This window comes from Triticum urartu, chromosome 1A, assembly GCF_056163025.1.
Source record: "Triticum urartu cultivar PI428250 chromosome 1A, HENAU_Tu73, whole genome shotgun sequence".
NCBI lineage: Eukaryota > Viridiplantae > Streptophyta > Magnoliopsida > Poales > Poaceae > Triticum > Triticum urartu.
Window position 1 is genome coordinate 110,143,946 of NC_141873.1, and position 23,522 is coordinate 110,167,467.

Below are 23,522 nucleotides of genomic sequence, written 5' to 3' on the forward strand. Positions count from 1 at the left end.
CCGGATTTTGATCCTATTGAAGCGGCTCAGGGCTATCCCAGCTTGAAGGAAGACGGGTCAGAATTTGGTGAAGCGGATTTGCGAGCAATAAACCGGGAGGTACGTCCGCTAGCTTGTCAACTGGCTGAGGAAGCAGACTTGTCTCATTATCAAGCCCAATATGACAGTCAGAACAAGCGAATAGCTGCACCAATCCATGAATCGGAAAATCTGATCCCTCCAATCCGTAAGCATACTTACGCTCCCGATATTGACCCGTCATTGCTAATCCATGATGAGGTTGTTTTTCAAGCATTAATGGGAATGGACTGGACAACTGTGGATTTCCAGCCACTGGATAGAGAAACGGAAGCTGAAGCGGCGCAAGATGACCCACAACCATCAGGCCAGGCTGGTGGTCAAGCTTAAACCGGAAGCCGGTTTAAAAACTTCTTCCCCTTTGTGAAAAACAATTATGTTATTATGGGCACCATGTTGCCTTGTAATAGGCTAGCTGATACCTTTGATGTTGATATGCCTTCGTGCATAACTTGTTCTTCCTGTGGTAATGAACTTTCCAAAACACTTTCTAAAATAAGAAATTCATCAAATGCCACCGCGGTTGTACCTTCAGGCGGAGTATGATGTCTGTATATATAAAATCAAAACATCCAAAACAAAATTTTAAGTATATGATCAAATTTTTGAGATACATAATACCTGCCATCATTGAGTGTGAAGTCGGCTTGGCCAACCTTGAAGTAGAGTTTTGCAAATCCACACTGTTGGAGGAAATAACAACTCCTGTATATATATATGACGCTGTTTATCATGTAAACCATGCCGGGTTATAATAAACACCGTGTTATTCCATAAGAGGATGTTAATAGCAAGGATCAAACCGAACAAATAGTCTCCGGATTGACGTGAACTGTGTTCCGTCAATTGATTGGTTAAAAAACTTTGTCGGTTAAAAAACACAATGAAAAGCAAAAAAACCCTTCAAAGAAAAGTATAAAACAAAAAAAAACATTTGCCAAAAAAGATTCATTTAAGCTGATCAAATGGTGTTACCATGGCCAAACACGACCAAGCTCCCGTTAGGTGTAACTATGGTTCTAGTTAGCCAGGTCCCCAAGTGATTCTTGTGGCATTTATGCCGACCAAATGGCGTGGTCATGGTTTGGGTTTGACCAAGCCCCCAAGTGATTCTGTGGCCTTAGGCCGATCAAGAGGCATGACTGGTTCAGACATGACCAAGTCCCCAAGTGATCTGGTGGCTCTTGCCTATCAAGAGGCATGGTATTGGTTCGGACACGACCAATCCTCCAAGTGATATAACACGATGCTTTTAGCAAAGCGAACTCAAGGGGTAAACCGGAGGCCGCTTTAGAGCAACTCCGTGTAACCTTACATGATGTAAAAGAACAGATACCCCGCTTTAGATGAGGTTCCGGTTTATTATATTTAATCATAATATATACATTGTCATAATATGTACATAAGTATAGCCAATGGCTCAGGTATAGTAAGGCCGAAGATGAGCTATATTCCACGGCCTGTTAGTCTCCTCCTCTGATGTACGTGAGTCCTTATGCTCTCGAATATCGATCAGATAGTACGACCCGTTGTGCAGATTCTTGCTGACCACGAAAGGCCCCTCCCAAGGTGGGGATAGCTTATGCATATCAGTCTGATCTTGGATGAGCCGAAGCACCAAATCTCCTTCCTGAAAGGCTCTGGTTCTGACCCGGCGACTGTGATAACGACGAAGATCCTACTGGTAAATCGCCGATCGGGCGGCTGCGATGTCACGCTCTTCATCCAACCGGTCCAAAGCATCTTGCCGTGCTGTATCGTTGTCTGCTTCAATATAAGCCGTGACACGAGGTGAATCATGATGGATATCACTGGGGAGAACCGCCTCCGCTCCATAAACCATGAAGAACGGTGTGTATCCTGTTGATCTGTTGGGTGTTGTATTGATGCTCCATAACACAGATGGTAATTCTTCTACCCAACAACCCGGCGTTCTCTGCAAAGGAACCATGAGCCGGGGCTTGATGCCTCTCAAGATCTCTTGATTAGCTCTTTCTGCTTGACCATTGGACTGTGGATGTGCCACTGATGAAACGTCGAGCCGGATGTGCTCCCGTTCGCAGAACTCCTTCATAGCACCCTTAGACAAATTGGTACCATTATCTGTGATAATACTGCGCGAAAAACCAAACCGGAAAATCACCTTTTTGATGAACTGAACCATCGTGGCCGCATCACATTTTCTAACAGGTTCTTCCTCCACCCACTTTGTAAACTTGTCAACCGCCACCAGGAGGTGGGTCTTCTTATCTTTGGACCTTTTGAAAGGCCCAACCATATCCAGCCCCCAAGTCGCAAACGGCCAAGTAATTGGAATCATCCTCAATTCTTGAGCTGGTACATGAGCACGTCTTGAAAACCTTTGGCAACCATCACATCGTCTGACCAGATCCTCCGCATCAGCATGAGCAGTTAACCAATAGAAACCATGGCGAAACGCTTTAGCCACCAGAGACTTTGAACCGGCGTGGTGACCACAATCCCCTTCATGGATCTCACGCAAAATTTCACGGCCTTCTTCAGGAGACACGCAACGTTGAAAAGCTCCTGATACACTGCAATGATGCAACTCGCCGTTGATGACAGCCATGGGCTTGGATCGCTGGATTATCTGCCAGGCCAGAATCTCATCTTCTGGCAACTCGCCCCGGTTCTTGTACGCCAGGTAAGGAAGCGTTCAATCCAGAATAACATGAAGAACTACCACCAATTGAGCCTCCGGATCAGGAATAGCCAAATCCTCTTCACCAGGGATCTTCACCAACGGGTTGTGCAGCACATCCAGAAAAACATTGGGCGGGACCGGTTTGCGCTGAGAGCCCAGCCGGCTTAAAGCGTCCGCCGCTTCATTTTTCCGCCGGTCCACGTGGTCCACCTGATAGCCTCTGAAATAACCTGCAACAATATCCACCTCACGACGATATGCTGCCATGAGTGGGTCCTTGGAGTCCCAAGTGCCAGACACTTGCTGAGCCACAAGGTCCGAATCACCGAAGCACTTAACTCGACTTAGATTCAACTCCTTAGCCATCCGAAGACCATGGAGCAAGGCTTCATACTCAGCTGCATTGTTAGTACGAGGGAACATTAAACGGAGAACATAACAAAACTTATCACCTCGTGGGGAAGTTAATACGACTCTAGCCCCTGAGCCTTCCAACTACCTGGATCCGTCAAAATGGATGGTCCAATACATATGATCTGGCTTTTCTTAGGTGCTTGCATTTCTGTCCAATCATTGATAAAATCAACAAGTGCTTGAGACTTAACCGCTGTCCGAGGCACATACTTCAAACCGTACGGCCCCAGCTCTATAGCCCACTTTGCAACCCGGCCAGTTGCTTCCCGGTTCTGGATGATATCTCCCAAAGGAGCAGAACTGACCACCGTAATTGGGTGCCCTTGGAAGTATTGCTTAAGCTTCCGGCTTGCCATAAAAACTCCGTACACCAGCTTCTGCCAATGCGGATACCTTTGCTTGGACTCAATGAGTACCTCGCTGATATAATAGACCGGACATTGAACCGAATGCTCCTTACCTGCCTCCTTTCACTCCACCACAATAGCCACGCTGACCGCACGAGCATTAGCAGCAACATATAGCAGTAACGGCTCCTTGTCAATGGGAGCGGTGAGCACAGGCGGATTGGCCAATTGCCACTTTAAGTCCTCAAATGCTTCATCAGCAGCATAACTCCAGACGAACTGATCCGTCTTCTTCAACATCTGATACAAAGGGATCGCCTTCTCACCAAGGCGGCTGATAAACCGGCTTAACGCGGCAATCCGGCCTGCCAGGCGTTGAACATCATTGATACACTTCGGTTTAGCTAGGGAGGTGATGGCTGTGATCTTCTCCGGATTAGCCTCAATTCCCCTGTTGGACACCAGAAAACCCAATAACTTGCCCGCCGGTACACCAAAGACACACTTGTTCGGATTAAGCATCATCTTGTACGTCCTTAGGTTATCAAAGGTTTCCTTCAAATCGTCAACCAGAGTCTCCTTCTCCCTGGATTTAACCACGATATCATCCACGTAAGCATGTACATTACGGCCAATCTGCTTGTGAAGACAATTTTGTACACACCGTTGATAAGTTGCCTGGGCACTTTTGAGCCCAAAGGGCATAGACACATAGCAAAAGGCTCCAAAGGGAGTTATGAATGTCGTCTTCTCCTGGTCCTTAACTGCCATTTTGATCTGATGATAGCCAGAATATGCATCCAAAAAACTTAAACGCTCACAGCCCGCCGTAGCATCAATGATTTGATCAATACGGGGGAGGGCAAAAGGATCTGCTGGATAAGCCTTATTAAGATCTGTGTAATCCACACACATGCGCCAGGTGCCATTTTTCTTAAGGACTAGCACCGGATTGGCAAGCCACTCAGGGTGAAAAACTTCAACAATAAAACCAGCTGCTAAGAGCCTGGCTACCTCTTCTCCAATCGCCTTGCGTCTTTCTTCGTTAAACCGGCGGAGGAACTGTTTCACCGGTTTGTATTTAGGATCCACATTAAGGGTGTGCTCAGCGAGTTGCCTCGGTACACCTGGCATGTCAGAGGGCTTCCATGCAAAAATGTCCCGATTCTCACGGATGAACTCGATGAGCGCGCTTTCCTATTTCGGATCCAAGTTGGCACTGATGTTGAACTGCTTGGACGAATCGCCAAGTACGAAGTCAACAAGCTTAGTTTCTGCTGCCGATTTGAACTTCAGGGCCGGATCATGCTCCGTAGTTGGCTTCTTCAATGGAGTCATGTCCGCCGGATCAACATTGTCTTTATAGTACTTCAACTCCTTGGTGGCACAAACCGACTCTGCATAAGCCGCATCTCCTTCCTCGCATTCCAAAGCGATTTTGCAGCTTCCGTGAACTGTTATTGTCCCCTTGTGACCCGGCATCTTGAGCTACAAATACACATAACAGGGCCGAGCCATAAACTTGCCTTATGCCGGTCGCCCAAACAGGGCATGATATGGACTTTGGATTTTCACCACTTCAAACGTCAATGTCTCCGACCTGGAATCATGATCATCCCCAAAGGCCACTTCGAGAGCTATCTTACCAACAGGATATGCTGATCTGCCAGGCACTACACCGTGGAATACTGTATTAGACGGTTTGAGATTCTTATCTGTTAGTCCCATATGACGGAAGGTCTCATAGTACAGGATGTTAATGCTGCTTCCTCCATCCATGAGCACCTTGGTGAACTTATAACCTCCCACCTGAGGCGCCACCACCAGAGCCAACTGACCCAGATTATCGACCTGGGGTGGGTGATCCTCTCTGCTCCATATGATTGGTTGTTCGGACCAACATAGATAACGGGGTGCGGCCAGTTTAACAGAGTTGACTGCCCGTCTCTGAACCTTCCGGTCTCGCTTGTCCAAGCTAGTGGTAAAGACATGGTACTGCCCACTACTCAACTGCTTTGGGTTGCTCTGGTAACCTGACTGTTGCTGCTGTTGGTTGTAACCACCCTGGTTGTTCTGACTATTTTGACCATTATGTCCGCCCGGATTACCATTAAATCCTGAACCGGAACTTCCTCCACCGTAACCCGGCCCGGACCCTGAGCCACCGCCAGATCCGTGATCATACCGGAAATTATTAGAATTCTTGAACTCTTGCATAATAAAGCAATCCTTCCAAAGGTGGTTTGCTGGCTCCTCCTTCGTCCCATGTCTTGGACAGGGCTGACTTAGCAGATAGTTCAGGCGGTTTGGGTTAGGGTTGGGTGCTCCACTACGATTTTTCGGCCTACCCTTGCGCCGTTGGCCATTGTCCTGTGCGTTGGTATTAGCCACAAAATCCATGTTACCATCCGCTTTACGCTTGCCTCCTCCGCCATTGCCTACCCAGGGATGCTGCTGACCTTTGGAGCTGCTGTTCTTCTTCCCCTTCCCTGTCTTGTCATCATCAGATTCGGGATCCTTGGTACTATCAGAATCAGCATATTTTACCAAAGCGGCCATGAGGGTCCCCATGTAGGTGCAATGACGCTTCATCCGTCCCAATTTCAACTTCAGGGGCCCAAACCGGCAGTTGCCTTCTAGGGTTAATACTGCGGTGTCAGCGTTGATGCGGTCTGAGGAGTGCAATACTTGTGAAACCCGGCACACCCAATGAGTCGTTGATTCTCCTTCCTCCTAGACGCATGCAGCTAAGTCCACTATCGACATAGGCTGTTTATAGGTATCCTTGAAATTGTTGATAAACCGGGCTCGTAATTGGGCCCATGAACTGATAGAATTAGCTGGCAAGCTTTTTAACCAAGTACGGGCCGTTCCTTCAAGCATCATGGTGAAGTATTTCGCACACGCCGTGTCATCCACATCAAGCATCTCCATGGCCATCTCATAGCTCTCTACCCATGTCTCTGGAGGTTGATCCGCCGTATAATTTGGTACCTTGGGTGGGCCTTTGAAATCCTTGGGCAGGCGCACGTTGCGTAAAGCGGGGATAAGGCAAGGCACCCCCAAAGAACTAGAAGTAACACCAGGCTCGATCAAGATGGTTGGACGAACCAGTGTGAGCTGCCGAGCCTGATGCTGTGCGGCTAACTCGGCCTCCCTGCGCGCTCGGGCCCGGTTCACCACTTCTTGAGCGTCATCAGCACCACCCGTCGGGTTGTTGCCACGGGGTGCTCCACGTCGTTCATTACTCGACACCACCGGTTCACCCATATGTCTGCTATAGCTCCGGCTTGGACGGGCGGTCGAGTGGATCCGGTCGCGGTTGTACGAGTACGCTTCCTGTTGGGCCAAAGCTGTCCTCAGAAGTTCCTTGACCCGTCGCGTCTCTACTGCCTGCGGCGAGTCACCTTCAATTGGAATGGCCTCCAGTCGTGCAGCAGCGGCAACAAGATTGTCCATTGGGTTGGAGTAGTGACCCGGCGGTGTTAAAGCATCCTGAGGTATAACGGTATTTTGACGAGGTGGGTCCATCTGACGGGGCTGAACCAGTGCACCAGTCCCAGGGGCTTCTGCCTGGTTCCCCTCCAGCGAATTGCTGGCTCTTGGTCCTGGAGTGTTGAAAAGGTCTCTGGCCTCGAAAACCAGAGGTAAGTGGGATCGGTGCTTCCTCCTCATGACTTCATGCGACGCGCTCTGGTCCAACATAAGCCTGTAAGCCTGTGCGTCTAAAGTGGCCCGCTCTGCAGCCATCCTGGTATCCTCAGCTGCCAGATCCGTCTTGGCCTGGGTGATTTGTTCCTTTACCTTTGCAATCTCCGTGTTGTGAATGTCCTGATCTGGCGGATTAACTTCCGCCATAAGCACAGCCAGCGCATCAAATAGTTCTGATAGAACCTGAGCCGGCGGGCGCACAGGGCCTCCTGCCCCGGCAGCCGTCGCCGCTGCTGAACCGGAGATCGTTGCCGTGGCTGTCGAAGAATGAAGCGCTGCTTGTGTTCTGGTCATGAATATTCCAACCCGTTTAGGCAGATCAGAGGGGTCTGGAATACTGTCGCCATCGGAACAGCTCTCAATCCGGCCATCTTGTAGCTGATAAAGAGATTCGGTTTCTCCGGTCAAAGATTTGTCACTGGAACAAATGGCAGTTGCCCCGCGAAGGTCCGATCCATCCTCATAACTTCCTCCATGGATCACTCCCATGAAGGCACGCTTCATGGCCGGTTTAACCCGGGCGGATCGCGCACGCTGAGCCGTCTCGACGAGGTCGGTGCAGATGTCCGGCTCAGGGCCCGGTTCACCGATCTTGCCAATGAAAACGTGAATACTACCAAAGGGGACCCGATACCCGTACTCAATTGAGCCGGCCTCGAGGCCCCAGCCTGCGTCATCGATGTAGAGCTTGCCACGACGACTCTTAGTCATCCGGCCTACAGCATAGCCCTTGAGTCCTTCAAAGCGGCCCTCCAAGAACCGGAAACCATCGTGCGGTAGCCCCACGGTGGGCGCCAACTGTCGTGGTTTTGTCACGGCAGATGTCCTAGAGAAAGGAATTAGTCGTGGAGCCATCGCGACGGGTTAGCTTGAAGGGGTTACGGACACAAGGACGCAAGAGAGTTTATACTAGTTCGGCCCCTTCAATGAAGGTAAAAGCCTACGTCTAGTTGTGATGGAATTGATGGGTGTTTCGATGACTAGGGAGCAAATAAGCTTCGCCTATGTCTTGAGTTGTTGTCTGTTGTCCTTGAACCGCCGCCGGGTCGTCCCCTTATATACATGGGTGACGCCCGTCGGTTTACAGAGTCCCAACACCGGCTCATAGATGGGTCCGGTTTGGTCTCTACTTATTCCTAACTTACAATACAAGTTACATATTGACGCCGGTTTACGGCTACAGGCTCTCAACCGATTATGGGTCTTGAGCCCTCATCTATCTTCATGGGCTTTAACATGCTTAACTATTGATGAAGTTAATCCGACCCAGATAGGCCGGTTTACGCCCAGTAGTAATATCCCCAACACAACCACTATCAAACTGACATGTTAAAAGCGTCCAATCATGAGTGACTGACGCGGGATACACAATAGCAGTACTTTGATGTAAGAACATGGTATGATAGATAGATGAAGTGTATTCTAGACACAGAAAGCCATGTCATATGCACATGTATAACGTATAAACTCAGCAGGTGCAATTTAATCAAAATAGAAGAAATACAGGCTAGACAACATATGAAACATGAAACCAATTATCACACTGTCAACTTAGAGCAAGCACCTGCGATGGTGGAGTACGGGAGATGAACTCATCATGTAGACTTGGGACTTCAACTTCATTAGCAGTAGAAGTGGCAAATCTAGAGAGTCTCTGTTTGCGTCGGTGCGGAGGACCACCAACATCCCCTAACTTACTCTTTTCCTTCCTATTTTCTGATATTGCCTTATGAAGTCAAAACCACAAGAAGATGAATAAAATTAGCTCTGCATAACTGGTTGATGCATGATACAGACGAACACTACTTTGATGTAAGGCAAGCGCAGGATAGGAGGATGGAATATATACAAAAAAAGACAGAGTTTCATATTCACACGTACGATAGGAGGATGGAATATGTATGAAAAAACAGTAAGCGGAAGGCATTTCAACAAAATTAGAAGAAATGAAATCTAGGCACCATATGAACATGCAACCAATATCACTCTATCAGGTAAAAAGTGTCTCATCGTAAGTGCCATTTCAAGAAATTAGAAGCAGTACAAGCTAGAAGACAATGCAAGATGCAACCTACATCACAGTCCCAAGTTAAATGTGTCTTATGGGTAAGTGATCGTTGCAGGTATAAGTTGTAAGCTACGCAGATGCAATTCAACATAACCAGAAGCAATACAAACTAGACATCATATGGAAAACGCAACCACGTATAATAGTTCCAAGTAAGAGCAAGCACCTGTGATGGTGGAGTAGGGGAGATGTGCTCATCATGTACACGTATGTGCTAGAAACAGGAACATGTGTCATATTCACAGGCATTATGTGTAAAGTAAGCAGATGCAATTCAAGTTAGAAGCAATACAAGCTAGACATCATATGCAACATGCAACCACATATAATAGTGTCAAGTTAGAGCAAGCACCTGTGATGGTGGAGTAGGGGAGATGTGCTCATCATCTACACAGCTGCGTTGACTGTCCAGCCTTGTGTTGTCTTGCGAATCTTGTTGGGAGGATGGCGGAGTAGAATCTGTACAGACCCCCTGTTTGAGTTGCTCCGAAGGACCACCATCATCCACTGCCGGACTAATTTCCTTCAGCTGTAATGATTTTGCATTGTGAAGTCAAACCGATAAGAAAAAGGAATAAAATTCGCTCTTCAGAACTCATTCATGCATGATACTGACGAACACTACTCGGATGGAATATGTATGAAAAACAGGATGGTGTGACATATTCACACCTATGATGTGGTAGCTAAGCAGAAGGCATTTCAACAAATTAGAAGCACTGCAAGCTAGACACCATATGAAAGATGCAACCAATATCACTCTGCCAAGTTCAAACTGTATGGCGTTTCAACAAATTAGAAGCAGTACACAACCAATATCAAAGTGGCGACTTAAAGGTGCCTTATCATAAGATATAGTATGTACCAAAAACAGGAAAGCGTGTCATATTCACATGTATCATGTGTAAGCTAAGCAGATGCAGTTTACACTAATTAGGAGCAATACGAGCTAGACACCATATGCAACATGCAACCAGATATCACACTGCCAAGTTAGAGCAAGCACCTTGGATGGTGGAGTAGGGGAGTGCAGACTTGGACCTTGTAATGCACTATCAGTACAAGGAGAATCGGTACAGATGCTCAATTTACGTTGCTGCAGAGGACCACTATCATCGCCTTCCTTACTCTTTCCCTTCCTCTTTCTTGATTTTGCCTTGTCAAGTCAAACCCACAAGAAAAAGGAATAAAATTGCTTTTCAGAACTCATTGATGCATGATACTGACGAACACTACTTTCATGTAAGACGAACACTACATATCACACTGCCAAGTAAGAGCAAGCACCTGCGATGGTGGTGTGGGGGAATTGCGGTGATCAATTAGAGAGCTACATTGACTATCTTCATTTAGCCTTGTTGTTTCTTGAGAATCATGTGGGGAGGATGACACTGCACTCTTTAAACGAGTATGGCGTCTCACAGAAACCCACCCGGGTGACTGTCTCATCATAAGTGATTGACGAGGGATACAAAAGAGCATTAGTTTGATGTACGAACATGGTTAATAGACATATGTAGTATGTATCAAAAACAGGAAGGCATGTCATTATCAAAGGTATAATGTGTAAAGTAAGCAGATGCAATTTAACCAAATTGGAAGCAATACAAGGTAGGCACCATATGCAACATGCAACCACAATTTGATAGCGCGGAGTTAAAGCAAGCACCTGGGATGGTTGTATGTGGCAATTGAGATCATCAACTGCAGAGCTACGTTTACTGTCTCCAACTGCTGACACTGCACCCGTTAGAGCGCTGGAACGCTTGGTGCTTATCTTCGAATTACACTGGAGCGACTTCTGTCTTTTCTTTTCTGCATTCATCAACACTGCGTCAGAGTCTGAAATACCCATGCATAAAAAAACAATAGTGTGAGTATGGGTGAAGTGTGTGCAAAATTAGTACAGTGTAAAGGTAGCAGATAGCAGGTCGGTGAGAAATAAATGACGGGAGACATATGATAGCTCTACAACATGCATGGCACACTAAATTACTACAGGATTCTATGAAAATAACAGTCGACTGAAAGCAAATAGGCCAGTCCATTTTTTCTACACCGTCCGATGTACAAAGAACGGGCAGATCGCCTTCATCTACCTCCAGCGAGTCAGTGTTGCTGATCTTCCTTGAAACACCAGCGACCACCGGCGCAGTATTCCTCCCCTGCCTGCGCCCTCCCCTCGACCTCACCGCACCGCATGCTTGGCACCGCCCCCCGGCCATCCATTCAAGCCCTGCCGACCTCCAGATCGGGCGCAAGCAGCTCCTGCGCCCCACACCCCTATGATAGACACCGATGTGCCGCTTCCCCAGGGAACAGGAGGACTAGGTGCTCCGCGCCTAAGCGGGTGCTGCTTCTTTTAATTGCGGTTCGACTGACCCTGAATTGAAATCCAGGTGGGCTACTGACCTCTAGCAAAGGTGAAATAGTAAAAGGGAGGAAACCTTGTGCATTTAGTATCACGAAGAAGATGCAGTAAGAAGCGCTCAACTAGTTTCTTTTGTGGGATGAATACGGTGTGAGGGGAGATGTAAGATTTGCACGAATAAGGGAAGAGGAGTACCTCTTTCTGCTGGCAGTGTTGTGTCCTCCTTCTATTTTTCCGATGATCTTCTTGTTGTTCGCCAGAAACCAAAAGTTGTGGAGGACGATGCGGCCTTGGACGAACCCATGGCCAAGTTGTTGAGTGTGGTGCGGTGGCCGTCTGTCGGCGGCGGGGAAGCAGATCCAAGGCGGTGAACGACGGCGTAGCGGGAATAGCTACGGTGCGGTGGACGGTTGCGACAATGGAGCCGCAGCAGTGAGGCCCAGGACGGCGTGGTCGGAGTGGTTCTGGTACAGCGCATGTCGGCGTCGGTGTCGTGGAGGCAGCTCTGCCTCGGCTTCAGCTGCTAAGTCCATGAGGGCGTTGCTGTTGCGGTTGCGTTGGACGACGACGTCCGGGTACTGGCTCCGGCGTGATGGAGGAGGGTGGCAGTGGATTGGCCGCTATGGGGTGGAGGACGAATGCGGCTGGGGTTTCGCGGCTGGTGGAGAGGGTGTTTTCGCGCCCACGGAGTATGAATGGGGAAACGGAGGGAGGCGGGGAACTAAGGGGGAACAATGTTTCGGTTTGAGACGCACTTGTTTGAAATTTTGGGAAAGTTACAAACTTTCCCCCCATCTAAAATTTCGGACATATTGCGGCTTGGGGGTAGGACAGTCATGTCAGGTGTCCCAAATGTGGGCAGGATAGATTTTGGCCGAGCGCATGGGTAGGCGCCCACGGCGTATGAATGCTTCTCTGGCGTCTTGGTGAAGTTACAAACCTACCCCGGTTTAGACCTTTGGACATCGGGCCGATAGGCTACACGGGCCAGAGTCAGGACAGTAATTTCCTACCACCAAAACATTAGTCTCGCGCGGTTTTGGGTGACCAGAGGCCTATTTAGCGCTTCGTTCAATATTTGGGAGCAGAAGCATTAACGTTTTCGGTTCTCTTGAATTGAACTTTCAGGATTTGTCAAACTTCACAAATCTTTACTCTTGAAAATCCTAAAGCTACGATTATTTTGGAATGGAGGGGGTACATTTGAATATACATACGAGTATATATTAAAAAATATGCAACTTACCTCAATTCATGCATGGTTCCAGATATAATCTCCTTGGTTGCAAAAAAAGTTAGATATGCGTATGAATATAAATAGCATGTTCAAACTCACAACAAAGATTGATGCCCCCTTTTACATCTGATTTACAAATGCCATTATCTCGGGTTCAAATAGATGAATGCACTTCCTATGAATTTGAATCTTCGAAACCCCCTTTATGTTGAATTCGACATGTATTCTATTTCGTAGCTAGCAATTTGGAATATATCCATGCAAGTGACAAATGTATAAAGTGCTTCAGACTAACAACATGGAGTGCACTAATTAATGTTTATATATGGATTGCAAAAGCATCCATTGCCTGTATTTCAAACCGCTCTCACTCTATGGATCGATAATATGAAATAAACACAGGCACATGCTAGAATTCAATTGCAGTTGAAGAAAGAGCCTACTCCTGGTACTGTATATTAGTGATAGGGGTGTGTACGAAGTACACGTGAATACCAGGCAGTGTGCGTGTGTGTATACTATCGACAAACTAGCCCCCAAGCTTGTATAACATACTAAGGGCCTAGGATTACAAATCATATATAGTCGGCTTATCACCAGTGGGGATAGAGTCCTCCGCGACTCTGGTAGCTTCGTGTTGTACGCCGAGTCCTCCACATGGGTCTTTGTATAACACGTCTCGGTCCAACCTATATGTGGCGCAGGATGGAACCGACCCATGAGTCTTCATGTTGACCCACCATAACTAGAAATGATGTGCCCACCACACCACACACGCAATCGGCCACTAAGAAAATAAGCATATACAATAGTACAACAGTATCTAGCTCACGATACATCTCCATATTTTGTTGATGACACTGATGGACTTTGTATTTGATGCGTGCTCCGTATTTTGTTGACGACACTTACGGTCATTGTATTTGAAGCGAAAGCACGATATGGTCAGTGGACTTCAGAATAAGCTCATCACGGTCACCACATACATTTTGTCGTGCTAACCAACATGTGGTTGGATGGTTAGAGGATAGTGGTTTATCGATCCCACCAAGGTTAAAGTCCCGGTGCTCGCATTTATCTTGTGTTAATTTCAGTATTTTCCGGCGATGTACGTTCAGTGGGAGGAGACGTTCCACTCGACTACGAGGCACCTATGGTGACTTCGTAAAATCTCAAGATCATATATGCTGGCCCACTCTCTCGAAGGTGCTCATAGGGGTAGGGTTCACGTGTGTGCGCTTATAGCGGTGAGTGCTTGCGCGTATATATGAGCCCTTGCGTCTGTACTATGTTAAACAAATACATATCATGATTATATGGTCACTAGCTCACCCGTACAACTCCATATTTTGTTGATGACACAATCAATTGACCAGTCAAACGTTCCATGCGGCGCAACTAGTGTTGCACCATCGGGGCGCGTAACTGTGGGGCCCACCTGTCAGCCCGTATATGAAAGAAAGAAATGGTAGTTTGAGTCTGTACTGTGTTAATAAAATAGGAGTACATTTTAGGGTGATCATACGGTCACTGGCTCACCATACAGCTCCGTAATTTGTTGATAACACGATCAATTGACCAGTCAAACGGTCCACATTCAGCAGTGCACATTACCATAGGGCCCACCCGTCAGCGCATATATGAAGGACAGAAATGGTAATAAATTAGTGGTCGGTGGGTATTCGAAGTCGTGAGACCTCTGGTTGGCAGTCACCGGCGGTTGGGGGCGTTCATTGGGCGGTGGGGTGGGGATCCTCGGAGAAAAAGCTCGGCGGGGGGGGGGGGGGGGCTAGAGGGGTGGCCGGTGCGGGCGGTGTAACACCCCGAGACCGATGTGCCAGGTGTCCTCCGCTTATTCGCTATTGTTGCTTTGTCATTGCTTGTGTGTCATCCATTGCATATCATGTCATCATGTTCATTTCATTTGCATACGTGTTCGTCTCATGCATCCAAACATTTTCCCCGTTGTCCGTTTTGCATTCCGGCGCTCCTATGTCACCCGGTGTCCCTTTCTACCTCTTTTCGTGTGCGGGTGTTAAACGTTTCCGGATTGTACCGAGACTTGTCATGCGGCCTTGGTTTACTACCGGTAGACCGTCTGTCAAGTTTGGTGCCATTTGGACATTGTTTGATACTCCAACGGTTAACCGAGGGACCGAAAAGGCCTCGTGTGTGTTGCACCCCAACACACTTCCAAAGTGGCTCAAAACCCTCCTAAACCTCCTCCATCATCTCGGTCGTTCGATCACGATCGCGTGGCTGCAAACCGCACCTCACTTGGACTCTCCTAGCTCCCTCTACCTCTATAAATAGATCCCTCCATTTCAATCCCGGGTCTTCTTCCCCCGAAACCCTAGTTCTTTTCGTCCCCGTCGCTACCGGACAAAATTCCACCGACGGACATGTCAATTTTCACCGTGCCGCCGCCACTTGTCACCGTCTGATTCGCCTGCCCGGGCACCCACATCGCCGCCAACCCCGCGGGCCCGTGAGCCCAGGCGGGGCCCTCCCGACCCGTCCACGCCCGCCCGCACGTCCGACCGCGCCGCCCCGCTTCCTCCTCCGCACCGGCGAGTCTTCGACTCCGGCCGCCGCCCGCCATTGCCGCTCGCCGCGAGGTCACCGGACCCCGTCGCCAAGCTCCGCGCCCGCGGCTCCTTCGTCTTCCCCGGCGTCGACCCGCGCGCCGCCTCGGCCCCCACCGCGCCGACATCACCTCACCTCGCCTCCTCCTCTCCGGCAAATCCCCGGCGAGGTCCGACGCCGGCTCTGGTGAGCTCGAGATCCACCTCGGGAATCGCGCCGCGCTACTACAGTACTTACGGGCCGGATCCAGATCTGGGAGACGGTTGACTTTTTATCCCCCGAAACCCTAGTTTTTGGCAAACTTTGGCATGTCGTAACTCCGCATCCGTAGCTCCGATTTGCGCGTGTAGCATATCAAAATGTTCATCTCAACGAGTACATCATTTCATCTCATTGCATCATTTTCATTTGAGCTCATCTTGATGCCCAAAATTCTGTTGGAAGAGGGCTATGTGATATATTTGCCAGATCTGTTTCATCAAATAGATATTTGTCATTTTTGCCATGATTAATGTGTGCATGATATGGTCCTGAGCTCTACATGAGTTTTGTTATATGCCATGTCATCTTTACAGAGGTGCTTACATGTATTTTTGTGACATTTGTGGTGACTAGCACAAGCTTGCAAAGTAGCGTAATCGGTAATGCTGATTTCAGGGACTTAGAATTTCACTAAGTCCTTGTTCTGTTTTTGTCGGTATGCCATATGTTCATGTTGTTTCCTAGTGATCCGTGCCACTTTTGAGGATGATCAGTAAGGATGATTTGTTAAAATTGTGGTTCTCTATCCATCCATCCATCCTTTATTTGCATTTATGGAGCACCCTAGCTTGAGTCAATCGAGCTCTACTTTTGCTATTTCGCGAATCCTGGCAGATTGTTGACTTATTAGCGATTTTGCCGAGGATGTTGCTATTGATCCGTGCATGCTATGTTGTTGTTCTTTCCATGTGTAGCTTCTATGCCATGTATTCTTGATGGGTATATACTTATTTTTTCATGCCATGCTCTGTAGTGAGTGCATCGAGCTCGTGAACATGCCTACTCGTTAACTGATTTGCATGCTCCAGTTTTTCACTAAGTCCAAGATCTATTTATGTTTTTGCCATGTTCACATGCTTGCAATTGTATTTTCCGATCCCTTTTGTCTCAAGGTCACGAAGGGACTTTTGTTAAGTGCTTTGAGTAGCTTCATGTCATGCCTTGCGTTGCCATGTTAAGTTCCTATAGCATGTAGTTTTCATGCTCTAAAGTGTGCTTCCTGGTGATAAATTCCAGACTTGTGTTAATTTCACTAAGTCTGAAACCTGTTATCATTTGCATTTTTGCCATGCTTGTTTGAACCTGTTATTGGATGAATTGGCTGTAGCTTAGTGTTCATCTTTTGTCAAGAAAGATGAGTGGATCCCTGCCATGTATTTTGTTGTCATGTTTGAGTACTGTAGCATATTTATCTTGATGCATTTAGATGACTACTTGCTGATTATCGCAGACCGGTACCATATTTGTTTTGCTTGCCATTTCCAAACCGTGCATCCGATTCCGGTGATCTTTATATCGATTTCAACCGAAATCACCTCACCTTTCCAGTGGAACTCTTGGATTTCCAAGTTGAGGCTAGGTTCAATCATTCCTTGTAAAATCTTGCATATGCATCACATATCGCATCACGCATAGCGTACCATGTTCGCATCATGTTGTTTGAGCATTGCACGTGGTTGATTGTGTTCCTTTTGCTTGTTTGTCTTATTTGGGTAGAGCCAAGAGACGAGTTCACGAACGAGGAGCCTGTTGAGTTTTCTTACGAGGATCAAGTCAACTCTGACAACTTTGCAGGCAAGATGATCACACCCTCGAAATCACTTCTATCTTTGCTTGCTAGATGCTCGCTCTTTTGCTATGACTATGCTACGATGCCTACCACTTGCTTATCATGCCTCCAAATTGCCATGTCAAACCTCTAACCCACCATGTCCTAGCAAACCGTTGATTGGCTATGTTACCGCTTTGCTCAGCCCCTCTTATAGCGTTGCTAGTTGCAGGTGAAGATTGGAGATCGTTCCTTATTGGAACATTGTTTATTGTTGGGATATCACCATATTATCTTGTTTATGTTAATGCACCTATATACTTGGTAAAGGGAGGAAGGCTCAGCCTTTTGCCTAGTGTTTTGTTCCACTCTTTCCACCCTAGTTTCCGTCATATCGGTGTTATGTTCCCGGATTTTGCGTTCCTTACGCGGTTGGGTTATAATGGGAACCCCTTGACAGTTCGCCTTGAATAAAACTCTTCCAGCAATGCCCAACTTTGGTTTTACCATTCGCCACCTAGCCTCTTTTTCCCTTGGGTTCCACGGACTCAAGGGTCGTATTTATTTAAACCCCGGGGCCAGTGCTCCTCTGAGTGTTGGTCCAACCTGTCAGCTGCCGGTGGCCACCAGGGGAAACTCTGGGCTGGCCTACCGGAACCTTGGACAATCTGGTGTGCCCTGAGAACGAGATATATGCAGCTCCTATCGGGATTTGTCGGTACATTCGGGCGGTGTTGCTGGTTTAGTTTTACCATTGTCGAGGATGTCTTGTAACCAGGATTCCGGGCCTGATCGGGTCTTCCCGCTAGAAGGAATATCCTTCGTTGACCGTGAGAGCTTGTGATGGGCTAATTTGGGACTCCCCTGCAGGGATTTGAACTTTTGAAAGCCGTGCCCGCGGTTATAGGCAGATGGGAATTTGTTAATGTCCGGTTGTAGAAAACCTGAAGTTGATCTTAATTAAAAAACATCAACCGTGTGTGTAACCGTGATGGTCTCTTTTCGGCGGAGTCCGGAAAGTGAACACGGTGTTGGAGTTATGTTTGACGTAGGTTGTTCTAGGATCACTTCTTGATCATAGTTTCTTGAACGTGCTTTGCCTTCTCTTCTCGCTCTCTTTTGCGTATATGTTAGACACCAAATATGCTAGTCGCTTGCTGCAGCTCCACCTCATACCTTTTACCCTTCCTATAAGCTTAAATAGTCTTGATCGCGAGGGTGTGAGATTGCTGAGTCCCCGTGGCTCACAGATACTTCCAAAACCAGCTTGCAAGTGCCGATGAGACCGTGTAGATGACGCAACCAAGCTCCGGAGGAGCTCGATGGAGATCTTGTCCTTTGTGTTGTTTCGTTCTAGTTGATCAGTAGTGGAGCCCAATTGGGACGATCGGGGATCTGTGTAGCATTTGGGGTAGTCTTCTTTTATTTTTGGTTTTGTAGTCGGACCTTGATTGTATCTGGTTGATGTAATGCTTTATTCATGTATTTGTGTGAAGTGGCGATTGTAAGCCAACTATGTATCTCTTTCCCTTATGTATTACATGGTTGTGCGAAGATTACCTCACTTGCGACATTGCTTTCAATGCGGTTATGCCTCTAAGTCGTGCTTCAACACGTGGGAGATATAGCCGCATCGAGGGCGTGACAGGCGGACCGGCGGTGGGGAGTGGTTTCGGGGAGGGCGGGCCGGCCGCAGGCGGCGAGGGTTGGCGGTTCCGCTGGTGGTGGCTGGCGGCTCAGGGGGGGGGAGTTTGATGATAAACTGGAGGCCCTTGATTTCATATCCAACGGCTGGAAAATCTAATGACCAGAGATGAAAAAGTCAGTCGACTGACGTGTAGCCTCACCCCGCACGTACACATGCATGCACGCAAGACACGCACGCATGTAGGCGTGCAACACTGACGCATACACACGCACGCATGCTGGCGTGTAACACTGACACGTACACATGCACTCACGGGCACACGCACGTACACACCCATGCATGCAACACTGAAACGTTCCCTTGCACACACACAACACTCGCACGCCTGCATGCACACAGCACACGACGCAAGACACACGTTCAACCTATACGTGCATGCACCCTTTGTTAAGGACATGGATTGTTACGGGTATTAATCAATCTTATCTGTGATAAGCAGAACATTGATGTTTGCAGCGGTCTTTATGAATCACAACGTATCGAACGGGCTATCAACATAGTAGGCTTATCTACATGAAAAAGATGACGTCACACTCAATGAACAATCATCGATTTATGAAATGCCCGCTTCTGACCGCCCTGGCCCACCAAAGGTTCCTCTGCTGTGCGCTGCCTGCATTGGGTCACTGACATGCATGCCATGCACCCAAAGAGCCCACATGTCAGTGGAAGAACGGCGCGGTGTCCTACGTTAGAGTTGAGTGCGCCACTTGCGGCACGCCCGGCTGAACACGCCTCCGTGGCGCATTCAAACGCCTCCATGAAACCTGCCCGTGTGGAAGCCGAGAAATCCACTCTGGACACACGTCCGTTCATGACCGGGACGGCGTTAAACGCAACAACGGCCGAGCTCCTCCCGTCCGCCATCTATTTAATCTCTTATTTAAACGAGGCCAAACGCCGGCCAAGAATCGCACACCTCCGCCGCTCCCCTATCTCCTCCACCATTTTGTCCACTCTTACAATGGCTTACGAAGAGTAGTTATTCCGCATCCAAGCCGGCTGGGTAGCCCGCTGGATACGAGCTATGCAGCTCGCTGATCCACCTCCCTCCCCTTGCCCGACGGAGCCAGTTGCCGCCCCAAGCCGGCGCGCGGTTCAGCAACTCGCCGCTCCAGGCCAGCTCGACGAGGAGCGGCGCACGGGCGTCGTTGCTGCCGTCCATGCCGCCGCCTCGTACCGCGTCTCCCGTTTCTATGGCCGAGACTCCCATGCCGGCGGCCGCGCGAAGCAAGCAGCGATGGAAGCCGGGTGCGCGGAGAGTGACGAGTCGGTGGCCAGCGCCTCCGCGTCCACCGCCATCATCGAGGAGAAGTAGAACACGGGAGGCTGCCGCCGCTTGGGTCCCATGAAGGCCATCGCGGAGGCGACGTCGGCGTACACAACAGGTGTCTTGCTGGATCCTTTTTTTGCGAGCACCTTCGTCGACCCCGCATGGGCTCCACGGAAGAGGGGAATGTTAGGATGAACTCGAGCCGGTGCCGGCCATGGCGAAGTAGTGGCGGGTGATGAACTTGAACCAGTGCCGACCACCATCATCTTCGGCACGAGCCAATGATATCTTTTGGGCAGTGGGGAAGCGAGCCGTCCTTTGCGCTGAAGCATATACCTCCGGGGCTCCCGGCAGACCGGTGATCGTGCTGCCGGACATGAGGAACACAAATCGATCGGCGAGCGACCATTTAGGCCAGGTATTATATACATGTGATGTCCAGAACTAGCACCGCGTAGTTCATTTGAATGTAATGAAATCCGTCATGTTTGTATAAAAATCCGGTATTTTATATGATTTCCGTCGTTGTTTGTATGAAATATCAGTTTGTCTACGTGTTTGCGTGAATTTCGTCCGGTTGGTTGAGTTGCTGTCATAATGTGTGCGGCTACGGTTGGATGGCGTAATTTGTGGGTCGCCGGTCGGTCTTCGGGCGGCTCGGGCGGCGTTGTGGGACAAAAAAACATAGCTCGTGCAAGCTCGTCTCCAACGTGCGCGCTGGAGGATGGATGACAACATGAGCACCCGAGCCATTCCTCGTTCATCGGTGGCAAAGGCACCGGTGGACAAAAGGGTCGCCAATATTTTGGCTACCCCGGGCAAGATCCAAACAGCCCCTCCCAATAGATTCAAATCCCTCGTTCGCCGTGGAATTTTGCCATGTGTTGTTTTCATGGACTAGCAAGATGCCCGTGCATTGCACGGAACATCAAGATGCATTTTTTTACAAACTCCCGCATGCATGCAAGGGATAATTAATGTCCTCCTTTGCTAGTACCACGAGGCAAACACCATTAATACTGCATCGATTAGTGTTAGTGGCCTTGTATATCTGCAAATTGTAATTTTGATAGTGGCCCCTTGTATATAAAAATGGAGGGAGAAAGATGAGAGATAAGGTGAGGAGGAGTGGGGCGTGGTGGTGACTGGTGGTCGGACTGGCGAAGGCATGGGGATGGACGGCACATTATGTCTAGGTTTGTATCTCTGTCACACACACCCACATAGGTGGGGGACGTGCACGAAGAGAAGAGGTGCACGCACGGCGCACGTACTCCCGTCTCTTTCCCAACCACACCCGCGCAGGTACACGGTGGAGCTCATTTCTGTATGAAAAAGGTAGCCCACGTGGTAATTTGGCACGTGTACTAGTTGTCCACTTGGTGGAGGGAGGATCGTCTACCACGGGTGAACAAACAAATTGCGACTTGACGCGTTATGTTAAATTAAAAAAAGAGGCAAACCATGTGGGGCCTACCTTAGAGCCAAGGCTCTATACACTGGAGTACTTTTGATGTGTCCCGTCAACTCGCAGAACGAGGAGAAGCTTGCTTAGTATGCCGTCTCCCCCGCCCATGGGCGCGGTGGCTCACAGGATGAGGTGAAGCTTGCTTACTACGCCTTACGCCCGCTCCCTCGCCCACGCACGCGGTGACTCGCAGCACGAGGAGAAAATTTTACTACTCCCTCTGTTTACTCCTCGTCCCCACTACGTACTTTGGTTAGTACTCACTCCATTTACTTATACAAGGCCACTATAAAAAATACATTTTGCATCTATACAAGGCCACAAATAGTAATTGAGACAAAAGTTACTACTCCCTCCTTTCCAGTTTATGGCTCAATTTCAAAATCTCTCCAACCAAGGTAGACGGTGAGTGGTCGAATTAATTTCATAGTTTGCACAAGTAATTAGTACGCTCATTTTTCTCAAGAAGTTATGTTTACCGAGGCATTAATTAGAACGAATGCATGAATGACCACTAAATTTCCATGAACTTGTACATGCATTGGTTAGTTTCCTCTTGACACTGCTTGCGTCGGGTGATCTAACGCACCTCGAAATCCAACATGTAATGGTACTACTACTAGTATAGTAAAATTGAGACTTATCAAACGGAAAAACGAATGTTTTTTAGATGAGCCCTATAAACCCTAGTGGGTACGTACTCCGTAAAAACAGATTTTTCCAAAACTAAGTCACTCCCTTTCATGAATTCTGTAGTATACTCCTCTGTCGACGCTCCCTTTCATGAATTATGTACTTCCTGTCACCGACATGTGGGACATATAGCAACTGGGTCGACGTGTCAAGCACCAAATAACAGTGCAGAACAGCAGGGGGGATGCACCCCACTCGTACCGGCCCAGTAGTAGTAATGAGCAATGAGACGTCAAATCACAATGCCGCACTTTCCCAGACGGGCGAAGCAACCATTATTTCACACTTCGGTTCGCCATCATCTCAAACCACGTACTAGTATTGCTTCTGCCTCAAGAGGGACACGCGCATCGCCTTGGTACATCATGACACATGGGACCGCATGACAGGCCATGCTCCCCCGCTGATCGCTCGGTAAAATCACCTCATTTTTACTATACTTCCTCCGTATCGGTTTACTACATGGCATGTACGTCGTTCTAGGTTGAGAATTTAACTGGCTATATATGTGATGAACAGTACTCTAGCCTTTTAAAAAATGTATACTTTTGTACAGTAGTACTATCGATGGATTGTGCCATGGAGCAAAAATTGTAATTAAAAAAAAGGTGGTACATATAGAGAGTGCTCGTCGCCAAATTATGCATATAGTACTATTTAAAAAAGCTAGTACATGCTTAATTGGGGTGCTAAATTCTATTAAAGTAATACTAGTAGTATGTACATACTGAAGAGTAAAAGTAACGAGAAGAAACATAACATAGTTCTGTTGGGGGCTCAGCACAACACACCCCTCAAATTAAACTAAGCACACCTGAAATTAAACTATGCAACTAATCCGGTAGACACTACATTAGAAGTTTAGAACCACCATGAGCAACGACACTGCCACCTTACTCAGAGTCCTCGTCCACATCCTCGACTTCGTCCTTGTCCCTATTCCTCTTGGCCGATACTTCTTTGCTTGAACCGCACACTTGGCTGTTGCTCTTCATCCAACCCTTGTAGATATTGAAACAAAGGTAGCCATCCATTGCAGCGTAGTGGATGTGGTCTATATCTAGTACATTCCGCTGCCATGCATGACGATGAA